General features: G+C 42.4%; 1 long non-coding RNA gene across 1 annotated transcript; it reads right to left on the bottom strand.

Moving 5' to 3' along the window:
- Nucleotides 1-3,705: 3,705 nt before the first annotated feature.
- Nucleotides 3,706-11,183, bottom strand: LOC108639257. Its single transcript, XR_001920350.2, has 3 exons — nt 11,031-11,183; nt 6,775-6,871; nt 3,706-4,156 (listed from the first exon to the last, which is right to left on the bottom strand). It is a non-coding gene; the product is annotated as an uncharacterized LOC108639257 (long non-coding RNA).
- Nucleotides 11,184-11,799: the final 616 nt, after the last annotated feature.

Here is an 11,799-nt window from a genome sequence, read left to right as displayed (position 1 = left end):
AATGTTTAGGATGTCCCCCCAAGTTCCTTAAAATGATCATCTCACTCCATGAGGATCAACACGGCCAAGTCAGATCAATACGGCCAAGTCAGATATCAACACGGCCCACCCTTTTCATAATCTTTTTCAGCATGATGCTCCAAAGGGCCATGGCAGACCTCAATGATCAGGACAGTATCTACATTTGATATCGTACTGATGGAAGCCTTTTCAACCTAAGGCGACTGAAGGCCCACACCAAGACCTTAAATCATCTTGTCTGGGAGCTGCTTTATGCTGATGACGCCGCCCTTGTTGCCCACACAGAAGCAGCTCTGCAGTGTTTAACATCCTGCTTTGCAGACACTGCTGAGCTCTTTGGGTTGGAAGTCAGCTTAAAGAAGACAGAAGTTCTCTACCAACCTGCACCTCAGGAAGTCTTCCATCATCTCCATATCACCATTGGCCAATCAGAGCTTGTTATAGATTTTAAATTCCATAGGGGAATTTTTCTTCCCCTGCTCCACTCAAAAAAAAAAGAGTGAGTGGGGGGAATGGAGTCAATTAGCTTTACAAAAGATCTGGCCGAATTCCTAGCTAATGGCCCATCAGAGAGGTTAGGGGGAGAGGAGAAAGAAGTTTTGGGAGGGGGACAGACTGTGGAGTTTGCTCCTGGGGACGGAGACAGGAATCTGTGTGCAGGCATTTGGAGAAAAGGCCTGGAAGTCTTTTTTTCTGGCTTTTCGTCCTGGTGAGGCCGGACCACCGGACTCAGTCGGCTCGCACACTGCCTCGTGACTCCAGCCGGGACCTACTGGGTTTTCATCGGAGGGGTCTGTGCTTGCTGGGAGAGAAGGGAAGAGCCTCAGAACACTGTCATCTGGGAACAACAAGAACTGCAGGCCCTACACCTTCAGCAATCCAACAGCGCCTCCTGCAGGCCACGATTAGGACTGCGCTAAAGGACAGAGAAGTATTCACTCAGACCTTCTTTTTTCTAGGACTACTGTCTAGTTTTTTTGTGTTCTGTTACTGTTTTTGCCAATATACATATATCTTTTAATAAAGGGTTGTTATTTCTTCTGGGTTTTTTTCCACTCTTCCTCGATTAAAGCCCCTTAATTTTGAATTTACAATTGCTGAGAGAGAGGAGTTTAGTCTATCTCATAACTCATCCTCTTTAGCAAACATTCCAGTCTCCTCTGACTGTGACAGAGCTCAAATCAGTCCAGCAGTTTAATTACCTAGGTAGCCTCATCTCCTCGGATGGCAAGATTGATGGAGAGATAGACAACAGGTTAGCAAAGGCATGTAGTGCTTTCAGAAAACTCCATAAAAGAGTTTGGCGTAATAAACACGAAGAAAAGTACAAAGATCAGTGTTTACAAAGCCATAGTGCTGTCTACTCTTTTATATGGTTCCGAATCATGGGTCATCTATCGCCACCACCTGCGTCTCCTAGAACACCTCCATCAACGCTGTCTCCGTACAATCCTAAACATCCACGGGTCAGATGATGTGACCAATACATCTGTTCTAGAACAAGCAGCAGTTACAAGTATTGAGGCCATGTTGATGAGAACACACCTGCAGGACACGTCTCCAGGATGAAGGATCACCGCCTCCCTAAGATCTTGCTTTATGGTGAACTTGCCACCGACTGCCACAAGAGAGGAGCCCCGAAGAGGAGATACAAGGACTCCCTGAAACAACATCTCAGCCTTGGCCATACTGATCAACATAACTGGTCTACTCTGGCCTCCAATCAGGAGACCTGGAGACACACTATTTATAACACTGCCGTTTCCTTTGAGAAAGCACGCAGGATCACTCTGGAGGAGAAAAGACAACGCAGAAAGAACCGTGTATTGCAGAATATACCACCTAAGGAGTCTTTCTGCTGTGCCTTTTGCAATCGGACATGTCTGTCTCATATTGGCCTTATTAGCCACCAGTGTGCTTGTAACAAATGTCGATAGAACCTTTTCCAAATCTTAATTCACAAAGCCTAGCCATGATTAATATGCCACAGGAAATATAGCAGTAAAAACTGAAGTGTGGGGTGTGGATGTGTGTCTTGTGGTGGAAGGGAGGGATTGTCTGTTGCAAATGAGCTTGTTCACTTCATGGAAACCAGATCAGGCAGGCATTTTATTCCCTGATAATAAAATGTGTTTACTTTTCCCTTTACAGTAACATGGAACATTTTTTGGAATGATGCCTCTTCGTTTTTTTTGAGAAGAAACTCTCAGTGGTCATGTAAAGCCCAGTAAAGCCTTAGACTTTGCAGTAACTTTGCAAGATCTCAGGACTGAGGCAAGCTTGCCTGGCATTATTGGAGGGGGCCTTCTTGGCCTGCCTGGTGCTTTGGTAGTTAATCTAACTGTAACAACAATTCTTTCAATGATAGGTGACTGTTGCCTATTTTTTTTTATTTTGTTTACCTTTACACAGTCACGGAATAGCCATAATTCTATACTTTATAGTATAAAAATATCTCAATGTCTTTCTTGTCATCAGGGGCTCAAAACACAGGATTTGAAGTGCAGCCTAACGAGTGATGATTACAGGGAGACAGTCACTTCCCTGGTCCTGCTGGCCACACTATTTCTCATACAGGCCAGGATGCTATTGGCCTTCTTGGCCACCTGGGCACACTGGTGGCTCATGTTCAGTGGCTGTCAACCAGCCAGGTCCTTTTCCACTGGGCAGCTTTCCAGCCACTCTTCCCCCAGCCTGTAGCTCTGCCTGGGGTTGTTGTGACCTGAGTGCAGGACCTGGTGCTTTTCCTTATTGAACCTCATACCATTGGCTTCAGCCTATTGATCCAACATGTTCAGATCCCTCTGCAGAGCCTTCCTGCCCTCCAGCAGAGCAATCCTCTTATCTGATTTGTGTCATCTCCGAACTTACTGAAGGTGCACTTGATCCCCTTGTTCAAATCATCAGTAAAGGTATTAAACGGACCGGCCCTGGTACTGAGCCTCAGGGAACCCCACTAGTGAAATGAGAAATTCCTCTTTGTCTTGTTAAGCATTCCTGTCTCATGAGGGATCACAGTGGGTTTAAGTATTATAGCACAGACAGTGCCTACCTTGAAATGGGAAACCAGTTAGGGCTTTCCTATAGTAACAGTCTTCCTGTATTTATCTTCTTAAGGTAAATAGCAAGTGACAGCTTTGATGGAAAATTCATTATAATATGTACTTTAAAATGCTGTACAGGCTAAGCCAGTAACCTCAGAGAAGTATCTCCCTTTATTTAAAACAAAAACATTTATGGGGAACTCAGCAAAGACTGGATCTTCAAGCAAGTTCAGCAGCTCTGAGCACATGTCTGATGCCGGGGTATCACACAGTGTTTCTGAAGTTATGGGTACCCAATATCCCTGCTTTTGTTCTGGTATCAGAGGTGCTGGTCCCTGCAGCCTCCTGACTCCACAGTATCATGCAGAGCTCAGTGTTGAGCAAAGACTCAGTGGTGCCACTGAATGGTAAACTCTCTACTAGGGTCATGCCTTCATTTCTTTATGAGCCACATATGCTCTTCTCTCAACACCCATGAGTACAGGGTGCCTTCTAGTAAACCAAAAAATCACAGTGAGAGGGAGACTATCCTGAAAACCAGCTTGGCAATGATGCCAGCATGCCAGAACTGTCTTGCAGTGATGACAGCTGGTTTTTGTGGTGGAAGACACTAGGTGCATCAAAGCATCTGGTGACTGCAGGCCTCTCCTGATGGTAGTACACGTCTGATGATTGATTACCTGCAATATGTACAGGAGGAATTTCATCTCCTTCAGACCTTGATCTGTCTGGGACTGCTAGATCACTAATGAAGCTTTGCCTTTGTCATTTCCACTTGTGAAACACAAAAGAAATTTTGAAAAAGCGGTGACCTTGCCCGCCTGTAAATTAATGCAATAATTTTCATGCAGCAGGACATAATTTCCCAGTTTGTATGGGTGTGGCATTCTTGCCTGAAGTCTTGCATCTGTCAGTTCATCATTGACAGCACATCAATGGATAAAAGCATGACTGCTGACTTCAAGTAGTGGGAAGACCTCTGTGCATTTGTAATTCTTGTTGCAATGGGCTTGATTCCTTGAAAAGGATCTGCGCTAATTAAGCTGCTCACTGCTGCAGAGCTCTTCATTCAGGTGTGTCACCATCAGGCACTGGGGAAAACCAGAACCACTGAGATCACTTACAGGTGTGGATTTGTTTGACTGATGTGAGGATGTCCTCCCTTTTCATCCACTTTGTTTATGGTAGGAACCAAATACGCTACAAGCTTAAGACCCTTGCTTAGACATTGCTAAGTAACGTTAAATTAGGTGACACTTCTTTGATTGGAAAAATGGGGTTTGGTTTTATATGACACATAAATATGGATGGAAGGGTCACATCTGCAGTATTACACCTGCAGTGTCAGCTGCAACTTATACTTGCTATTCATCTCTCAAGGAACCAGTCCTGATGTATTGTCAACTTTGCAAGACACTGTGATGAAGTAATTTAACCTCTCTGTATCTTAGTTTTCCTCATTTACTTAAAAAAATGTCTTACATATCTTTCATACAATTATATGACTCTAATTAATGATTTGACAACAACTTGTATATTTTCAAAGGAGCTCTCATATGCAAGCTTGGAACATTTTTTAGTTGTTTCCTGAGAGTCTGAAGAGTGGTAAATGTATTTGCATCTTAGATGAACAAATGTGGCCAGGTGAATAATGCTGCCAGGTAAAACTTCCAAGAATATTTCAGTATCTATTGTCTGTTGAAAAACATTCCTTTGGGAAGTCTTAAATAATATCTAATTTCTTTTCTAATTATGTTTTATTATGTTTTGTGTAGTGGTTTGAACTAGGTTTTCCCCCTGAAGCTAAGAAAAAGTGGTAACCCCCAAGGGGTGGTGACACTGGAGATTTGAAACAATCTGCGCTCCTGTGAAATATAAACATACCACAACCAAACGGAAGAGAAGAGTTGTAGTTGGGTGGTTGAAGAAGTGGTAGCCATGTTGTGAGCCACGAGGAAGCCCCTTGGAGGGCTCTGGCCCCCTCCCAGCCCCGACTGGGGGGACTGCAGAGACTTGGAACAGTGTTAGACTGAGCTAAGTGTCTGTAGTTATGCTGGGAGATGTTTTCTCCACCCTGGGCAGCGGCAGGAGTAGTGACAGACCAACGCTGACCGGAGAAATGGTGGCACAGGGCCAGAAGAGATAAGAAGCAGCAACAGAGGCATGCAGCACCGCAGAAAGGACTCCTGGAAGGAGAGCCGAGAAAAAGAGTTACAGAGTTACAGAGTTTTGGGGGTAAGAACTGAACCAGACCCCCCAAACTCCTTGGAAACGCCTCACGTTCTAGAAGAGAGGGGTGAAGTGCGACATGCACTGCAGAGAAGAGCTAAGAAGCTCAGTCGTCCTGAGAGTTCAGCCAGGATGGAATGCGGAGAGGGTGACCTTGGGGGCCCTCCCTTGCTGCAAGCTACAAAGAAGCTCGCAGCCTGAGGCAGGGCGCAGAGGCCCTGCAAGGAGCTTGAATCTCCTGGAGATACCAGACCGTCACGAAGACCCCTGTGCTCGTGATATGACCGTGGTGGAATGACCTTGTCTGGGGTGAACGTAGCCCACGGAAGACCCCTTTGCCTGCGTCAAGGGGCCGAGACAGGCTTGGAGGCCTCCCTTGTGAGTGCTGGCAGAAATCCAGCTATCAGCTGCTGCATGTGGAGAGGACAGACGACTGCTGCTGTAGAAGATACTTCTGCTTAGAGACTGGAAGGGATGTGTCCTTCTTCCCTCCTGGACTTTTATTTGGGGGGGAGAAGAGATCTGATCCATTGTAAATACTTATGTCATGGTAGAGATAGTTATGATCGTGTGTATAATGTATTATAATATTTATTTGTACAGTCATTGTAATATATTCCCTTTCCCCATTTGGAGTCTGGTGTGTTTTTTCTGGAAAAAACCCATCTCACATTAGGTTGAGATGTGACAGGGGGCTAGGACTAGGGAATTTAGATTTTGGGGCTATCTCAAACCATGGCATTTTGTTACTTTTCCTTCATTTTTAAACTTACTGGTTTTTTCACTGTTCTACAGCTACCATCCCACTGCCTCAGCACCTATCAGGTGGCATATATTGCCAATGTTCCAAAGACTGGTTTTGAAATTTTCAGAAATAGTACATATTGATTTTCTGACTTAATGTGTGTTACATCCAAGTCTGGGAGCTTTATGCTAGTCTTCACCTTGAAAAGGAGAAGTTGCTTCCAGAACATAAAATTAGTGATTTTTTCAATGTGAATTGTCTCAACTAGATTACATTTGTAACATATAAACAGGAGTACCAGCAGTACCTGTACAAAAGGATATTAACAGATCACTTTCACAAATTTGAAAAAAAAGTTAAATGAGATCATCTAGAAAAAGAATCTTGTTATTTCTTATAAAACATTTCACTAGCTGCCCAACAAACTGACAGTCTAAAGGGCTATTAGGGTCTACGGGTTTGGTTTAGGAGTTTAAAAATATTATTGTTGTTCTTCTTGTTTCTTAAGCATTAGGCCTAGAGTTGAAAATAATTTTTTTCCAAAATATATAAATATTATTAGAGAAATAGAAAATAGCACTGGTGAATGTAAGTTAAAAGGGAAGCAAAAGTTTGTGAAGAGGAAGCTGTTTATGGAAAAATGTACTGACAAACAAAAAAAAGCTTGCAATAATCCATTGCTAGTTGGTACAGTTACTATATATAGTGCAGAAAACATGATAATTCAATAAATACCTTTGTTACAGACTTGATAGAAGCCTCTACTTCTGTCATGTAATAGTGAACACTTCTCAGTTCCAGTGATGATGAAAGATGATGTTACAGAACATCTCTGAAAATCAGATTGTTTAATCACCTATTGAAGGAGCCTACACCAGCAATTTTAACTCATTTAAACAAAATGGCTTAACATTCCTGTGAGTCATGAACACCAACTTTTTTCCCCTACCATGTGCCATAACCATTCCAAGAGACTTAAGCAAATACTGGGTCAGAGCACGAAGGAGTTACTCAGCCTGCTGTTTTGGACATTGATACTACATAAATAGTGGAAAATCAGCATAGGCCCTAAATAAAAAGATGATATTTCTGTTAGCAATCAGCATGAGTTAAGAAAAAAGGTCTGAGGAAAGGTCTGGTGTATTTGTGACATTTTAAAATTCTGTTTGATAAAAACAGCTTGTTAATTCAATAAACTAAGAAATCTCTGATGCACTTTATTTTGTGTTAGCATGCCATTCAGTTTAAAGCCTAGAATGGTACCAACCCAATATAGCACTCTGATAATGGATAAGGGACAGGTTTCAAGAACATAGTAGTGAATATCTCCTTTTCTCAGGCCACAGATATTTGACCCAGCCTTAGTGCTGTTTAACATTTCCCTGCACAATGAACATACCTGTTGATGTCACATAGCTGCTCATTCCACAAGAACAGGGGGAAAAGCAGATATAAAGATTGGTTATTTAGTATAGCTAGGATCCAAGAAAGCAATATACATTTCCATGGCTCTTTCATAAAAGATAATCTTATAACTGAAAGGCTCTCTAATGGAAAAAACCCACGGTAGCTTTTGGTCCTCACGAGCAAAGAGGGTTTTTCTGTGTTCAACACCTGCAAAGCTGGCACTGAACCTGCTATAATATTGCCTACTACTGGTCCCATGATCCAAAAAGGAGCTGAGATATGAAGAGAGTTCAGGGAGAGGCCCCAGGTTATGCTGGAACCTGAGTGTGAGCTGCAGTGTGGAGTGACATGCAGACTACTCTGTAGGACCATTTTCTCTCTTCACTAAACTAATAAGACTAAGAGATGGGGAATTGAAGTTAGACAAATTCCGACTAAAATGAAGACAGTTTTTCAAATAGTCACTGAAGCAACAGGGGTCATGATTCATACCTGGGGGAAATTATTTAAGTCTAAATTTCTTCTTTATTTTTTTGTTCTCTTTTCTAAAAAATACACTCTAGTTCAAGAACATGCATTGTGCGGGACCAGGCATTCCTTAAGGGAAGTTTGTTGTCTTTTGTTATGCTGAGTCCATTCTGACATTAAACCCTATTGATCTATTCATAAGGGGCTAAAGTCAATATTTAGGCATACAATAACACATCTGACTTTTCAAAATTCTTCATTTGATTTCATTAACCTTAACTTCTGGTTGTTACTCTACTTCTCATTGATTACCTGTAAATATAAAAGAATGAGGATGCATTAGTGATTTTGACTACTGAATTATTATCTGTGTCATTATCACAGTGAGGTAGAATTTCATAGTGTACATGTTTTTGTATATATTGATATCATATATTTTCAGTTTCATGAAAAAAGAAGACACTGGTGGAGGATCTTTCCTTTTTTTAGGTGAGTAAAGTTAGGTACCTGGTTAAGTACTATATTTCTTGAGAACAGATATAATGAGCCTCTTGCCAAAAACTTGTAAAAGTCTTCCCTTCAGCTGCAGAATAGTTCCCCATGGGCTGAGAACAAGAGATCCCTCAGTCATCATACAACCTCTGATATCACCTCTGATAGCTACATTGCCAGTGAGCTGGAATACCCACTAAAAAGCAAAACCAGGGCTTTCCTTTTCAACATGGTTTATCTCCATACTATATAATATAAAAATTGAAAGATATTGTCAGTTAGGTCAGATACTAGAAACCCATGTATGAGTGCATAAAGCACTCAGATTAGGAAGAAGCACCACAGGATTTTTCTTTCAAGCAGTCAAGATAGCCAGTTGGGGTTTACCTTGATCTTTGAACTTGTCTTTGTGCAGTTTAGGTTTTGGGGTACATCTGAAGCATTTGAAGGCAGCTGTGCTTCATCAAGGCTGGATTCAGGAAACTTTTACAGTTTGCGTAGCTAGAGGAAATTGTCATCTGACATTACAGAATCACAGAATCATAGGATGCATAAGGTTGGAAGGGATCACGTTGGGTCATTAGGTCCAACCTCCCTGCTTAATCAGGGTCATCCTAGAGCACATTGCACAGGATCATGTCCAGATGGTTCTTGAATATCTCCAGGGGGGGAGACTCCACTACCTCTCTTGGCAGTCTGTTCCAGTGCACAATCACCTGCACAGTAAAGAAGTTCTTCCTCATGTTCAGGTGGAACTTCCTTTGCACCAATTTCTGCCTGCTGCCTCTAGTCCTATTGCTCAGCACCACCGAGAAGAGCCTGGCTCCATCCTCTTGATACCCTCCCTTATATACATTCATGGGGTCCCCTCTCAGTTGGCTCTTCTCGAGGCTGAACAGGCCCAACTCTCTCAGCCTTTCCTGAGAGATGTTCCAGTACCTTGATCATCTTTGTTGCTCTCCACTGGACCTGATCCAGAAGCTCCATGTCTCTCTAGTACTGAGAAGTCCAGAACTGGACACAGCACTCCAGATGTGGCCTCACTAGGGCTGAGTAGAGGGGCAGGATCCTCCCTTGACCTGCTGGCAATGCTCTTCCTAAGGCACTGCAGGATCCCATTGGTCTTGGCCACCAGGGCACACTGCTGGCTCATGGGCAGATTGTTGTCCACCAGGACCCCCAGGTCCTTCTCTGCAGAGCTGCTCCCCAGCAGGTCAGCCCCCAGACTGTGTTGGTGCCTGGGGTTATTCTATCCCAGGTGCAGGACCCTGCACTTGCCTTTGTTGAATTTCAAACAGGTCTCTGCCCATCTCTCCAACCTGTCGAGGTCCTTCTGAAGGGTAGCACAGCCCTCTGAGGTATTGGCCAGTCCCCCCAGCTTTGTGTCATCAGTGAACTTGCTGAGGAGGCATCTGCCCCTTCATCCAAGTCACTGATGGAGAAGTTAAACAATACTGGGCCAAATACTGAACCTTTTGGGACACCACTAGTGATAAGCCTCCAACTAGACCCTGTATCACTGATTGCAACCCTCTGGGATCTGCTGTTTAGCCAGTTCTCATTAACATTTACCAACAGTGACTTAAAATGTTATAAGATACATGTCATATATATATATATATTTATGTATATAGACTCAAAGTAGTCTACATGAAGAGTAACTTCCCTATCTGAATCTTAACATTTGAAGATGAGTAGTAAAAATTATTTCTTCACATAACTCTACTGAAGACCAAGAAAGCACAACCACAGAGCAATTAAACCTTAGCACTATTTGGCATTATTTAGAAGTGGATATAAGGAGACTCTTCTACTCAACTGAACACAGTCTGAGTCACTTCAGAAGGAAACAAGGAGCTAATGGTTTTTCTGAATTGGAGCTTTGCCACAGCCCTCTATTGAACTGGAGCATGTGTTAAATGAGGTTTTCCACAAATACTACAAGTAGGTAAATGGACAGCAGTTTTGGCACAGTTGTTTGCTATACATAGGAATTAAGTTGTTAAAGGCAGTGGACAGAATGTTCAGCCTCTGAAGATGCTGTGCTTCATAAGAAAACTCAATCAGAATAAATCTCCTCTTTTAGGGAGACTGAAGGGAAGCCTTCTGTGCCGAGGAGGAATGGGCACTAGCTCCAAGTGACAATTTCATCGACAAGGCCACATTCCTCCAATGTAATAAGACTGTCTGAAGCTTTTTGCAGGGAACCCAGGGGTGGTCAAGCTGAAAAAAACCCAACCACCACCACAACAAAAAGCAAGCAAACAAATAAATAAAAACAAATACAAATCTGGAAAAGAAATCAATATCTATTAAAAATAAAATGAGTAGCAGCAGAAACAACAGTGGGGAAAATTCAATTTAAGTAAGAGAAAGAATGAGCCAATGACCTTTTCTATGAACTCCAGTATTCAAGGTTTCTATAAACACCATCAAACTCATGCAAATATGTTGTGCCAAAAGCATCTGAGACAAAGAATAAATAAATAAAAACCATATGGAGATCCTTTTGGTCACTGTGCCAGAACTAACCTTTGAAACAGGCTATAGTTCTAAATATGGGTAAGGGGATGTGGGGGAGTGAGTGGGAAGGGGGCCGGGAAGAGAGAGAAAGAATAAAAGACCTTTTGTTTTCTTCACTGAGGGAGAAGGCTCATTGCTCCAGGCAGTCTTCGTGAGTTTACTGTTCCAGGACACTTTGTCATTGTGGTGGCGTTGTTGCGTTCCTTCTCTTTGTCATATTCTATTGTAGTCTGGGACTTGACAGCAGCAAAGGATTTTTCTGAAATAGATTCAACTGGTTAGCATTGCATCCACCCACCCACATGCAAAAAGTCCCAAAATGTCATCAGTCACAGATAATTTTCTGAAAACATAAACTCCTTGACTCTCTCAGGAACCATGACAAAAACCACAGCCTTAGCAACGATTTAGTAAATAAAACTCTTTTTTTAACATGACCATTTTTTTCTTTTTGTTCTTCCCGGTCTGAAAACACAAAAACATTTGAATTCTTTCGTGTCTGTAAAGGAGTGGAAGTCAAGTCTTTACCACAGTTTTGTATACATGTGTCACATTTAGGCATCCCTCTCCTTTTGACAGAACAAGGTAAGTAAATGTAACCCACCATTTAGGCATCCCTCTCCTTTTGACAGAATAGGTAACTCAATGTAACTCACCACTTCCTATTAGGATGTGCTGTCAGACACTTTGTATATGACAGAAAGATGGATATGACTTTTCTGTTGTCACAATTGGGTTTTGACTGATCTGCCCAACACTATGGTGCAGCCCTTGAAGTAGAGCATTGCAACCATATGTGTTTCCAGTGACACTGATATTTGTGCTTCAATATTAGTGGGCTTCATGAGAGAGTGGCAGTCCATTCCAGTA

This window comes from Manacus vitellinus, unplaced genomic scaffold (assembly GCF_001715985.3).
Source record: "Manacus vitellinus isolate BGI_N305 unplaced genomic scaffold, ASM171598v3 scaffold_18_pilon, whole genome shotgun sequence".
NCBI classification, from domain to species: Eukaryota; Metazoa; Chordata; class Aves; order Passeriformes; family Pipridae; genus Manacus; species Manacus vitellinus.
This window is presented reverse-complemented; position numbering and strand designations above follow the sequence as displayed.